This window comes from Pieris napi, chromosome 8 (genome assembly GCF_905475465.1).
Source record: "Pieris napi chromosome 8, ilPieNapi1.2, whole genome shotgun sequence".
Classification (NCBI taxonomy): domain Eukaryota; kingdom Metazoa; phylum Arthropoda; class Insecta; order Lepidoptera; family Pieridae; genus Pieris; species Pieris napi.
This window is the reverse complement of record NC_062241.1, coordinates 4,758,893-4,774,376: the sequence shown is the minus strand read 5'-3', so window position 1 is coordinate 4,774,376 and position 15,484 is coordinate 4,758,893. Positions and strand designations below refer to the sequence as shown.

General features: G+C 29.9%; 1 protein-coding gene across 2 annotated transcripts in view; it reads right to left on the bottom strand.

Annotated features, from left to right (window-relative positions):
* LOC125051763 (tachykinins) overlaps positions 1–15,484 on the bottom strand; it is a 41,052-nt gene that overhangs the window by 2,080 nt on the left and 23,488 nt on the right. The window contains exon 1 of one of the 2 annotated variants that reach the window (XM_047652310.1): positions 9,331–9,385. The exons of the other annotated variant lie outside the window; for it this stretch is intronic. The gene's annotated coding sequence lies outside the window, so the exon portion shown is untranslated. Of the gene's footprint in view, positions 1–9,330; positions 9,386–15,484 lie in introns of those variants that run through there. 2 annotated transcript variants of the gene reach the window in all.

Here is a 15,484-nt window from a genome sequence, read left to right as displayed (position 1 = left end):
TTTTAAATACTCTTATCACCTCTTTGCTCCTCTATATTTCTTATACAATCGCAATATTAAATAGAACCACAAAAATATCTTACTATTTAGGTTTTTTACTTCGTGTAATATATACTGAATCAACATTATGCCTTAGTACATTGTAACTGCTCCCTTAAGCCTTCACATGACAAACACGACAGTACACCAACAAATATTGTCCAAGTTAATTATTATCGTCCCTACAATTTATGTGTCTAATACGTGTAAGTTTTTATTACAAACGAAGACACGACTTACATAATGAAATCGTCAACTTATAAACGAAACAGAATGAAAACCTTACACCATATTATGTCGCAATAATGATCATAAAAATTACATATAATAAAAAAACAGTTTTGTTTAATTTATTTCTGCAGTTAGCACAAAAGTAAATATATCATTAAATTTAATAAATTTTGGACCAGTTTGCGACTTCAAAAGTATTTATTATTAGTATTGATAAGCCTTATAACAACAGAAAGTTAAAAGTTTTTTGGTTTATAATATATAAAGAACATATTAAGCATATTTTTGGAGCCAGATTTTACTATATAAAGGAGTATACAACTCTAATCAATATGCTAAAAATTGTAACTGAGTACGATTGAATCTGGAAATGCAAATATGTTAAATATAATAAATTTAGGGTTAATTTTGAAATACAACAATTTGGTTAGGTCACATGCATAATGCGACATACACAAAAACCTAAAATATAATCCCTTCTCCTATCATTCACATAACAAAGAACTGCTAATAAGTTGTCAACACGCGTTAAAAGTGGTGGCTAGCCGTTTTGCGATAGTGCGAAATTTACTCCGAATCTGCACCCGCCATTACAAGCTAAGTGCTCTCACGATATATTGCATTTCATTCCACGTCGTTTGCAATTGTTTCTTTTTTAAAAACAACGCTGGAAATACGCTTTTAGTTTTCCCATATTCGGTTTTGAAAAGAGGCTTTTGTTCTTATTCTTAAAAACAAAGTTGTTTCATATAGTTAAAAGTTAACCCTTGCTTCGTTATTAATAAGCTATCGTAACAAGTGATTAGACTGATTTATTAAAAATTAAAATGAATGAGAATATACTAAAATGTTAATTGTTTTAATTATTCTACCATAGCTCAGGTTGTCACGAAGTTTATTAAACAACGTGTATAATAACTTACTAATAATGTTTAAAGAACTTAATTTCTCATTACAAAAAATGTATTTTTATTGACATGAGAAACTTAATATAATAAAAATATACGAACGAGCTACGCGTCGCCATCAGCTATCCCAATTTTAGTCTATTAGGCTCAAAAATACGCAACAATATTCAGAGAGTTTGCACAAAAACCTACAGTTTTTTTTATATCCTAGTTTATAGCAAGAATAGTAGTCCATTATTTGAAATCATAAATTTTATAGCGCTCTTCAACTTTATAAACTTTTTAAAAGTTGGCTTAAATGCACTTAGTCTAATTCGTATGCGCTGCTTGTCCGCGAAATAATTAAATATACCAGAGCTTAACTGTCGAGAATATTATAATGAGGCTACAATTAATTTTTATTATTGATTAGCCCTTAAACAGACTTCGGAAACCCCAATGAAGTAAAGCGTCCGTAACGGTTTTTTCTTACAATAATACTTGTGACAGTGTAAAGGTATTGAACATTTAGAAAGCCTATGGTACTCTATATATTCTATATATTCCGAAGTATGTATAAATGTTAATAACATGTTTCTATATATTTGTGATGGAATGTTTAACTTATAATAAAAACCCCAATTCAACTGTAGCAAGCTCTATATGTAAATCTCAACAAAGTTTTAAATAGAAAAGTTATGATGTAAAACGAGCACAAAGCGCTCTCTGATATTAGGGTTAATGAATAAGCTATTATCTTCAAATTATGTTAGGAATTATACCTCGAACGTTTCTTAATAAATATATGAAAATGTTTTATTAATATTTTTATATTTATGTTTTTGACGTACATAATATGCCTATTATTTCATATATTAATGTAACCAATTCTAAGCATGTTCTTTGCGTCTAATCATTCAGTAACACATTTTTAATAATAATATATGTCACTGTAAAAGAATTGTTAAAATCGCTTCAGGCGTAGGCAGATCTAACAAAAACCTTAGAAGCTTCATAACTTAACATCTTTTTTCGATATTAAGGGTCTGTTTCACAATGTATGGATAAAGTACCAAATAGCTATGTAACACATAAATTATTTGGAAGATAAATTGTTCTATTTGACATTCATCGGACTCATAACTTTTGATGAACTTTATGTGACGAATAGCGCTATCTGACAGTCGTGAAACGCAACAATAGTGTTTATCCTACAAATAAGTAATAAATAGCTAATTTGGAACTTATGTGGAACTTATCCGTACATTGTGAAACAGACCCTTATTCTTCTTAAGTTCTCATTATATCTAGTTCACCAATGGAATATCTATGTATATAATAAAAATTATTTAAGTGCTACCTACATTATGGATATACATTACCTATGTGTCCTCTAACCAACAAATTTACTAGTCCCATAGGATTTGATCCTTAGATTCGTTATGTTTCCATCGGAAAGCTACTATCCTAAATTATAGAAAAAAAACAAGCGATATGTAATCTATATATATAAAAATGAAACCCGTTTTCCGTTGTCACGACATAACATGAAAACGGCTTGACCGATTTGTCTGATTTTTTATATATAATATTCCTTGAAGTACGAGAATGGTTCTTACGGAGAGAAAAATTTAAAAAAATTGAGTGAAAAAGACTAAAAACAACACTTTTCTATATTCCCATACAAAATATTCGTAATAATAGGTACTTAAAAGTCAATTTGAACGTTAATACCATAGCATAAAGTTCAAATGTTAGTGGAGGGGTTCCGGGAAGGTAATTTTTTATTTTTTTACATAATGTATTTGTTGTCTTATCAACTTTCTTCTTTTTATCTTACTAGCTAGACCGGTGTCCCGGATAGCAGAATAAGTATTTAAAAAAAATAAAGAATCGACTGTTAGGCGGTACGACGTTCGCCAGGCCAGCTAGTAGAAAATATAAAAATAAAAAGTGTCTCCTAACTCTCAATGGGGCAAAGCCGATTGGATTAAATTTTTGTGGTCATTAAGCAATCAACCTTTTTGCCAATATAACTAAATCATTTTTTATAGCAGGTTGGTGATCAGTCTGATGTCCCATCCAGAAACAATTTTTTCACCGGGTATCAACTCCAAAATAAGATATGAATTTTTAACCTAAGCCAGGGATACCACTAAACGTAAACACTACGTAATATTATTTGTTCATAACGTCCTTTAAAAATATCGTCTGCGATAATTAGCGTAAACATTTCGCGTATTACAATAAAGAAAATTTAAGACAAAGAAAATAAACATCTTGAGAGTAACAAGAAATATTTTATGTATTAATTACCATTAAGCATGAAATATTGATACTAGACATAAAGTCCAATTTTTACGGACCTTTTTGCGAAGTATTTTTCTTATACGTACAACTGTTAAAATATATACACATACATATATATAACCACTATTTTCTGTTATCCATAGTAGCCTAGTATGTGTCCAGGTAAATGCCTCACATTATCATTGGAATTAGTCTACTGGAAACGTATATTTCTATTCTTAAGATGAAATGGTATATTGGTTTATATTAAGGAAGTGATTTACTGCGGCATGACGTCATTCACGCGTAATTAATATTACTTTACTGCATCTAAACTTTAACAACCCTTTATTAATGTTACATCTGACCAAGTAGTTCTATATCATATATTTATAAATATTCTCTTATATAAAATATAACTTAAAATGCAAAAATCCTGGACATCAAATTGTTTGAACTGTTCACTGCAACAAAAGCAGACTCCATTCCAAATTAATATTTAATAATACAAATTCAATATACTAATTATCTAATTAAATGAAATTTACTGATTTGTTTTAAAAAAAGGTTTATTATAATTTTAATTAAGAGTTATAATACAACTAGACTACAATATCCAAAGCATTCAATGTAAATAGAATACTTAAATGAATCCCTTAATTTAAAAAAAAAGCTTGCGTAAATATAACAAAAGCTGTTAGCGTTATTGTCAACGCGTGAACATTCGTAGATAAAAGTTTGTCTACCGTAAAATGTTTTAGCCACATTTACATTTTAGTTTTCTGGTCGTTTTCTAGTCTGCTGTTATTGCAACTAATTAAAGATAAAAGCGTAAAAATATAGTATTTAAAAAGGGAATTACTGCTTATAAAGTTAAACCGATATTTATTATTTTATTTCCAAAATTATCTAATATTTCATTAAATACTATACCTAGTATATATATAATATAATTAACTTATTCCGTAACCCATACGCTGTGCGCTCAGTCCATAATCTCTAATAGGCTACTATTCCCATGAAAGAAAAACTGTGTCGATAGTGGATTATCACATTAAATTAGTAACGTATTTAAAGTATAATCAGAAATATGTAAATATATTCCTTAATAGACCAAAGCTGATATCATTATATTATTAAAGTGAATGCGGATTATTATTAAACTTATTAATTTGACAGCTTACACAAGTATGATAGTTTTAGATACCTTCATGTTTACCGGTAAAAAATCGTTAAAAAAGTTTTTTAATTATAGCCTGGTCAGCACGTTCAATATAATAATTTAATTGTTAAATACAATAGAGCTTTATCGTTTAAATTGCGTTAAACTGTTCTTTGTTTGCAATTATTTTCTTACAAGTTGATCCTACTTTATGCTCTTTTGTCCTTGATAACAAAACCAATACGAAAAGAAACTATATTTATCCAAAAATAAAATTATTAGCCTATAATATCTTACAGGCATTTCTATTCACAACACGTAGGTCCATAATGAAAAACGTACCGGCCGTGAAATACAATAACGTTTAACATATTGTAAATACAGAGTCATACATCGCTGATAACGGCGCGGCCTAAGAAATTATTACAGTCTATACGAAGCAATGGAATTTGTGAAATTCCGTATTAACTTTCAAGAATATGGATCGAATGTTTCAATCACCGGATTATTTTATTCTAATTAAAATATTTCTTGTTCTTCATTCATGTCGTGAGTATTTATGGTATACCACTGAATCAACATAATATTGATTCATATAATAGTAATTAGACTGATTGATGCGTATTGCCTTTGTTGCCAAATCGATTTAGTGGATTAAACTGGTTCATATCTCCGTGAAACTATTGTACTCTCTTTATTGTTAGCGGCATTTAGGCAGTTAGCGGTACTTAGGTTTGGGTCTTCCGATTTCCTCGCAATATTATTCCTGTGTTCCAACCAACATGTGTTAATTGCGAACATAGACGCTCGGACTTCGAACCCACGATCTCTGGGTTTTATTTGCACGCTTTGTGACTGATACTGCCCGAACACAAACATTTATATATAAACTTTTAAATTGCCTTGGAAAATTAGATCTATTTAAAGGTAGTCTAAATAGATCTAATTTACAAAGTAATAGTAAATTACAAAATAACGACAACCTATTAAAACTTGAACTTTCCATGATTAATAAAATACTGCTTGATTGAAAATATAAATTGTGACAGCCATTAGTGTAAGAGGCTAATATTTTTATAAAAGTGGAAAATGAATGAACTCTTTCTCGAGTAATAAAATGAAATTTCTTCTTTTGAAGCTTCCAATATTAATAATTAATATTGCGAAACATTTCTATTAAATAGTGAACCATTTGATATTATTAGATTTTTTGTTAAATTAGTCTAGGTCAGGTCTAATATGATTAAATTGTTTTATTACTGCGCATTTAACACTCGGTCATATTGTAAAGGAAAATCTCGAGAGGAAACCAGAATGCTTTAGACCCAAAAATCGACAGCGTTATCCAGGTCTTGAATACTAATCACCTACTTGCCTGTTAACAGAAACAAATGATCAAGAAATCTGAAGACAAGAACACCGTTTGTAGTGCCTCTGGTTTCTTTTATCAAATCATGAAATAGTAGTAAACTTTTCGACATCCTTCACCGATAAATATGTAAAAATACATATATTTTTTTCATATTTAACGGAAAAAAATTCTATGCGGCCCTAAAGATTTTTCCGCTTTGAATTTAGAAAAATTTGGGATAACGAATAACTAAATTGTAATATTTATATAAATCTTATAAACGTATATAAAATACAAATAAAGCACGATAAGTATACCTTATAATTAACTGAGTACAAATAAAAATAGGTAGGTAATAAGTCGTTGGTGTTGTGTAAAGTGATAATTGGCTCCCCGTGGCCGGAAACATTGTCACACAAAGAAAAGTCTTTTGAGATATATTTGTCCAAATAAATTGTATTTTTCAACAATTGCTTCATATTATAAGTTAAAGGAATATTGATGATTTTTTATTTAAGATTAAGTATGTATTTGTATCATTTTTCAGTGTTACTTGTATTTTTTTTATTTGGCACTTCGAAGGATTTGCAACCCTTAGTATTTCTTTTTTTTTAGATTTACTTTCACACTAGGGTTGCCTGGAAGAGATCGCTTGTTAGCGATAAGGCCGCCCGTTGCATCCTTTATCCTTTATGTTACTTGTTATTATTAGTAATGTAACGAAGTAAATAAATAAATATTTTTATTGAGTGACCACGGCGATGGATCAATAAATTTTGCTTTTGGTAGTGAAGGATATTATCGTGATGATTACGTGTGTGTGGTCTTCAATTCAACAACATGAGTGTATGAATAAAAATTATACAAATATTTCATAAAACTGCAAAATGACCTTTTGGGAATTTAACCAATATTTTTATTATTCTTCAAACAACAAGTGGTTTTTTTCTATACACGCATAAGTCGGAGTAAAATTAACCTGCGGCAGAGTTTAATAAAGTTCGTATATACGAATATTTATATTCTTTATTAGTAAGCAACATCTAATACAATATTGTCGTTTACGAGTATTACAAAAAATATACCGAATTCAAATGTAAAGCATAATGACATTTCACGATTTCAATGAAAGCCCGTGTCACGTACTTTCAAGACTTTTCAAACGAATACCGATAGAACCCCGGGATGTCCAAGGTTCGATTCCGAAGACACAACCAAATTTAATTATTACAATTTTTTTATAGAACAGGGTGCAAACGGGCCTGAGGCTCACCTGATGTTAAGTGATACCCATGGACACTCAATGCCATAGGGCGCGAGTGCGTTGCCGGCCTTTTAATAATTGGATATATATATATACGAGTACTATATTGTAGTATCGTATTAAGTGAATACGCAAATAGGTGACTGCCCTATTTATTTCATAGGGTACATCCACTGAACCTCTGTTAAGGTTAGATCAACCTCTCACTGATACTAGTATTAAAAATACATGCATTGTTCATGTGATAATACTATAGAGCTTCCATAAAGATTATCTACAAAGCAGCACAGTGCACTGCCTGAAGCTGTTTCTATGAAACACAATTTTATTACTACGTATAATAAGCTTTCGTAAGTAACATGAAGCAATCACAAGTTATGTAGCCAAGGTGGGTAATCATGGAATTTATTTGTATTAAATTTTCCTACAAAAACAAAAAGCTAATATTCATCAAAATTTAATCTGTCTGTTACACAACTTTGAGTATCGTATCTTTCTTTTAAGAAAGGGTTATTTAAGAAAAAAGCGAACCAAATCTTAAAAATCCGGAAAAGGACTCGCGATTATTAGCAATAGTGTATGGACTTGAGCATTACTTAAGTAGGTGAATTTCCGGCTCGTTATATTCAATTCATGTATTATGTTTATTTCATCAAAATGTTTGTTATATGAAAAAAATTAGTTGAAAATTTACCGTACTATAATTTAAAGCAACGTATTTCTAATAAAAATACTTCAATGCCTATTTGTCTACATGATTCACTACAATTAACCGTCGACATAACATAACAAAAATAATTACAAACGTGCGCATGTATTTTATCTACATAATAAAACAAATCTATTTTATCACATATTTTTGTATCGAAACATATATCACTATATAAATAAATGAAGTGTACATACATTTGTGATATTAATAATTTGGTAAATTTGTCGAATCATGACTCCTACTTAAAACAGCTCCTATTTTTTTTTTTTTACTTTTTTTATATTTACGACTTGTATGTAGTACCCCAAGTAATATTAAGGAGACGCATGACTTTGGCCCTCTAAAAAAAATAAAAAAAACTAATACTTAAAATTATATTTCAGTGTAAATATTTGTCGTTATAAAATTATTTTAGCAAATCTGCAACGATAACATAAAAGTTCGTATGAGTAACATCGGAATATACATATATGTGTGTAAAAATTAGAATTAAAAGTAGATTCGAACAAAGAGATTAGTGTAAAATAGAAAAAAATGTTTTTGATCACGTAAGTCATCCTACAGATATAGTATTTATAAAGTTTTAAAAGTATAAGAATACCCTTACCTTTCGAATCACGTCAAGACAAAATTATCAAAGTTTATCCATTTCGGTTCAATTTATTACAATATTTACTTCAAACAAAACCCTTAATACGAGAGTAATTTTAAAAGTTTAATTGCTATTCGGGTAATTATTTTTCAATCTAAATAGCTTTCCACTCCAGCCTACTTATTAATACGTGTAAGATATGGTATAACAACCGATACAGAATACATGTTAATGTTAATGAAAGATGAATGGTATAATGACAAATAGGTATTCGCTATGATTAGAAAATTACAGTGTGTTAATTGAAACAGAAACAAAGCGTTTTCTTAAATTTCTTATAATTATTCCGACTTGCAGTTTACCCGCTTTATTTGTGTAAAATAGTATAATTGCACCGTTTTAACTTAAGTCGGTGCTCATCTGTCCCTTTTCATAAGGCCACGCAGAATTTAAAAAAATACAAAATGTGAAGAAAGACTACTTTAGTTATTTTTTGAAAAATAAGAAGATAAGTCACTAATTTATTGTGTTATTATTTATATTTGTTAGTGCTAAATAGTAGTAAGTTAAAAAATAGAACACAAGAACAGAGTGTCTTCCATTTATTAAAGACTGTAAGTAGTGTTATTGGACACTGTTATGTTTCTTACATACCAAAAGCCAAATACTTAAAAATCTAAAACGTATATTTTTATTCCATTTTTGTCTACTCTACTTTAATTTTTTATAAATTAAGGTCTCAGAAAATTATACCTTTCTATATGGAGATCCCTCTCAATAATTAATAAATTACACACTCTTACCAATAATTCTCCCTTGTTAGTCACGGTATATCACAGGTACATTAGCTGCCAAAACTCTTCACACTGATTGCAAATCTGAGTTGGCGGGTGTTATCGTCATAGCAATACAGTCGTGAACAAAACTGTATAGGGACTTGTATTGAATAAAATTTAGTATATTATTAGTTTACGTCGACGCACATTCATACCAATTAATGACACGATAATATTAGAAAGTCTAATTTAATTAGAAACATATTCACATTCATCTTGCATCGCTCATTTCATCTTCAGGTGCTACGGATCTTCGGCGATTTTTTTTATTACGAGCTGTTCACCAAAGGTTCAAAGCAATTCATAATAAACAAAACTATGGTCACGTGGCCAATTAGTGTGAAATACTAGAATCATAAATCGATCCTAAGCTAAAGTAAACAGTTATTAAATATAATAATAATTGTTTCATAACTAAACATGGTCTTGACTAAATGGATCTAACGTTCGTCCCCACATTAGTTTACTACCTAATGCCATTTAATTAATAATTATTTTTAATTTATTTATTGACCTTGCCTTAGTTGCCTAACCTTGCCTGGGACTCCTTTTAATAATATATTTTAGTTATTATATTATAAGATTATTTATTGTTTTATTGTTCTTTTTTTAAAAGCTAGGTTAAATAATAAAATATCTCTTCCAATATATACGGTTTTAAATTAATTATAAGACTTATGAGTAAGTTTTCATAAAAGCCTTAACATTCACAAACAGTATTATTAAGCAGGTGATGTCTCTTGTGTCTTTAAATCATCCAGCAAGTTATTTTGCTGAATATTCCACCTCCTCAGATCTTCCGTATTGTAAACACGCTTGTGGACCAAACAAGCCTACCAAGGACCAACGGATTAGCCTGTTATCATTATTGGTATATTGTTATATCAAAAAATAAAATAAATCTAAAATAAACATCTATATTTTATTGTCCAAAATATCAATCCCAATATAAGATAGCAATACATTAGTTTTGTACAAGCGTGGGTACTCCAACCGAGCCGATGATCCTCATAATGGACATATTATCAGCTAGATATACTATCTTAATGGGATTTATGGACCATTGTACTTTCCACGATAACTTTCAAAGTCACCAGTGACATGCGATTTTTTTATTTCATAATGTACCGTAAACTTTTCTGAGTTTAGCCGTAGACGCTGAGTCTTTTGCTACGTAATATCATGTAGCTCTCTACGTTTTGTAGCATATTGCTACGAAATCGAACTGAGTTATAAAATAAGTTTTGTTTTTACTAATTTATTTCGATTTTGAAACACAACACAAAATATGTTACGATCAGAAATAATTTTGCGTACTTGCATTTTATCTAACTTAATCTTTCATTGGTCACAAGTCAAGCATAGCTTGAGTTGTATAACTTGTATGAGATAGCATCGTTACCCGAAACTTGTTTTATGTTTTACTTAATTTATCTTACGCTACGCAGTTAATCAACGAAGATTGCTTTTTCGTTAGCAATATAATACTAATTGGAAAGTAAATTGTAATTAAAGTCGTAACCAAAAATATTTTTTACAATATATTGTCGAAGCTGAAATATATGAATATTTTATTTTCGACAGTAATAGTAGAAATATTTTTGACATTTTCCTAAATACGTTAAACATACATGAAATTTATAACATTTACTCTTTAAAGCGTCATAGGTGCGTAAAGAGTCAACTTTATAAAATAGTAACAAAATATTTACCTAATAAATCTTCAGTTACGTTCATAGGACGAACATTTATATATCTAATGTGCCAAATGTATGTTCACCCAGTATTAGTTTTTGACAGCGTTCAAGCCATCAAAAACTGACCTAAGCGTATTAATGTGAATACTTTACGAAACTACAGGTCGGATGTGTTAAAGATAAGAATGAAAACAACAGTGCAGATAGAGGAATGCCCAGACAGACATCTTTTTGTTGGATTAGAACTTCACCATTTCTATTCATTCGTGTAGAAATTATGATTCCTTAATCATTGACCACCTACCAGTGACCATACATTTTATTACTAATATAATATATTATTTAAAGTCACGCCAAACATTTAACAGACTACATTACAAAAATAATTAAAAATATAAGCCAGAAATTACACTTTAATGAAATTCGCGCTAACTTAATGGTTAACTATGTATAACTTAATGGCTAAGTCTAGCCTCAGTGCCAAGTATGGTTATTCTCTAACTTAATCAAGTTTAGCTTCCATGAAGTGGGTTATTCATATTATTTAGATTTGTTTGAATGTTTTAATAGGTAAAACCGATAGAGACTACTAGTTTTAGTTTTAGCTAGCATTCCCACACTAGTCCAATAAATTATTCGAACCATTACTAATATAATATAATTGTCATATATCTCATGAACGGCAGCTCTGCGAAAAATGACGTGTGATTAATAAAATACTGATTGAATTAAATATAGATTGCTCGTTTTACACACATGATATTGCGTCTATTTGTAGATAGTAAACTTATTTTAATCTTTACTAGATGGACTTTATGTACCCGCTTCTAAATCAACCACTCTGTACGAGCATAACTTTGACAACATTAAAATGGAACTAGAGAAAAACTTTACGATGCGTTTAAACATTCAAGGTTCGATGTAATAAAGTGACTTATAATTTATTTAATGGTGTTTATAGACCTGAAGTTTTTTATTACATGGTGCAACGTGAAATAAAGAAGCATAAAGTATGTTTTGACTCTGCCAGATATAGATCACGTGATAAGTTCTCAAACCTTTTTTAATTTTTTTTAAATAAAAGTTTTTAAAACCTAAGTAAAATCCTTGAAATTCACTTAAGAATCGGAAGTCACATTTAATTTAACAAGCATTTAACGACCAAATAAATCTTATGCAATGTCGTACCGTATATATCGTGTTTACGGTCACTATTCTTTTAAATACCTTCTGTCTTATAAAACTAGAAGAGGTTAATATTTGACCTTCAATACGAGTGGAAACAGCTGTATTCATAAAATAAATGGTATCATCATACTAACAGATATACGTATAGTATCTGTTATTATGATAATTTAATGGTGATTAAAGATTTTTGAAAGCGCAGACTGACGTACGTCATTTTAAGTAGTTAAGTTACTAATGTTTACGAATAAAAAATTCATTATTATATTTCTTTAATTTATAAATTAATAATTTGTACATTTTTTTCTTTTACGTAGATATAAATAATAGAACTAATGGGCTCAAAATTTCTATGTAAATGCGTGTTATTTTTGTTATCGGAACAGTATGGATATTATAAAGTGTTCTATTACTTCTATATATCAGTGTTACTAGACTTAAAACGGCAGTAAAAAGATGTCTAAGGAACATAAAAGAAAAAGCACACTGCAATTAAGATACATGGCGACAAGCCACCTGTCCGTGACCCGATGTCACGAAGAAAAAATAACCGTGGTCATAATTAGTTTTGTTAGACTCTAATATTTTAGACAAGGGTTTTTGTCAACACATATGAACATATGTTCAGTCAGTACTGTCTTTTTTTTTTAATTCAATCCTTATTTGTGCAAAATCTTTATATATATAATTCTTCTGTGAGTGTGTATGTCACTGAACTTCTCTCAAACGACTGGACCGATTTTGATGAAATTTTTTGTGTGTGTTCAAGGGGATCTGGGAATGGTTTAGATTCACAAATCAGCCCGCCAGATGGCGCTGCAGTCGGTACTTTCATACTTTGCTTTACTAATTGCTTGAAATATCATGCAGGACAACGTCTATCGGGTCCACTAGTATCTATATATAATTACGTTGTAAACCTTTATGTATTTAGGTATACTTTAGATCAGCTTGTTTTAATTTGTTCTTTATTTATTTATAAATTGCTATTATTTAGTTTTTGCTAAATTAGATAATTATTTATCGTACACAAGAAATATAAATAAAGTACTTTAAACTAGGTTACACAGATAAAAATAGTAATATTAGTTATGCATTTCGTTCACTTTCACCATAACATTTCGTTTTTCCTTACCAGTGTTATTAGATAAGACTGCAATTGCCTTCCTAATCATTAATGTTACAAAACATTTCATACACTTACACACACATACACACATCGAAGTGAAATATAAAAAAAATTATAAGGTTATTTCTGCCCTGCGATTCTGTAACTCACTTTTCGAACTCACACAGCGGTTCTCGCATCGGCGGTCGCTCTCAAATCAGTCGTGCAGCAGTCATTTTATGATTTGGCATTCTGATAAACAATAAACTACAAGCTCCCACCTTTTGAGAATGCCAAATCATAAAATGACTGCTGCACGACTGATTTGAGAGCGACCGCCGATGCGAGAACCGCTGTGTGAGTTCGAAAAGTGAGTTACAGAATCGCAGGGCTGCTTTCTTACTTCTCAAACAAAATGAGAACAAATCGCCGAGAGTCGGAACTGTATATTCTTTAGCTACTTCAAAAGATCAATCGCTTAACTTTCCACTTTACTAACGATTTAGTTCCAAATGATCAAACTACGCAAGCAGTTGTTTTTGACAGTTTTGTTTTTCATTTCAAGATAAGTTTTGTACATAACAAATTGTTTTAGGTCACGGATTGGAATTGTCCAATTACAAATACATTACATACATTATGATTCGAAATAACGTAAAAGTTTTATAACCTAGGTAATACGTATATTTTATTTTATTTTGTGTCTAACTTTTTATTGTCTGTAACAAAACAGAAATATAATAATATTATAATATAGAATAGAATAGAATAATAAAAATTGAATTAAGAATGTGTATCATCATATAAAGTTTGGTTGGATATTTAGTGTAGGGTTGGAACTATGGGGTATACTATATACCCCATATACCCTCCAGTTTATGCTATCTATATTTACATTCATAATAATAGAAAATTAAAACCGCCTTATAAACATATAAGCCTCTTATATACTGAATCGAATTTGTCAATACTTAGGAAGTCGAACCCACACTCCCTGGACTGCCCAAGTCTAATTAAACAATAAACTACAAGCTCCCACCTTATCAGAATGCCAAATCATAAAATGACTGCTTCACGACTGATTTGAGAGCGACCGCCGATGAGAAAACCGCTGTGTGAGTTCGAAAAGTGAGTTACAGAATCGCAATGCTGTATTAAAGTCTCAAAGTTTACGAATACATAAACCCGTTGAACATTTCAAAGAACACAAAAGTGGAGTTTTAAAATATTGAAAACTCACGCTACCTTTCGATTGACCTAAAAATATCTGATATTTTATGAAAGGGATATTAATGGGTCTCCTATCTTTCCCGTTCACTAGACAAAGACAAACAGCTTTTTAATATGTTCCTCGATGAATCCGTATTGAGTACAATATGTTAAAATGAAATGTACAGACGTAGGCGTCTCATTCATAATTGTAAGGGGAAATAGCACAAAAGAGAATTGAAAATATAATCACGAAAGTACCGAATTTGTACAGAGAACTATAAGAAATTCGATACAATATCGATTTATGACAATTTTAATTCATATAAATTCTGAAAGAGGTCATTTATGAACGGAAACATTATCATATATCTTCTCTTCCGTGACATAATAAAACTACTTGATTATTACTGATTATTTAATTATTTTAATAAACAGACTGATTCATGCAATTTTGAATTAAGTTGTACAGTATTTATATATACGTATATGTAATAAACAGAGAGAAATATGTATGTAGCCGTGAAACGAATAACGAATATTAAAAAAATATACATTGCTATGTATTTTCTATTTTAATAGAGAGGTAGTTCTTCTTTTTCATTTTTGTAAATAGTTCCAAAAGAGTTTCTAATATATTTAAAGGCAATATATATGTATCTATTATAATTTTTTTTCAGTCTTTGTAAAAACTTAAAATTGTAATTTATTCAATAGTAAATATCACTCTTATAAAGCTAATATAAAAAAACACTAGATATGAAGGCCGAAATCGCCAACTCGGTGGCAGACGGAAGTCTAACTCAATTTGTTTTTAGATTGCTCCGGACGGCGATTATTAAAATGTTTAGTTGAGTTGTAATTGTTATGACAGCTCACTTGCTTGCTCCTACGCTTAGGGACCTTTTAACATCGATAGTAT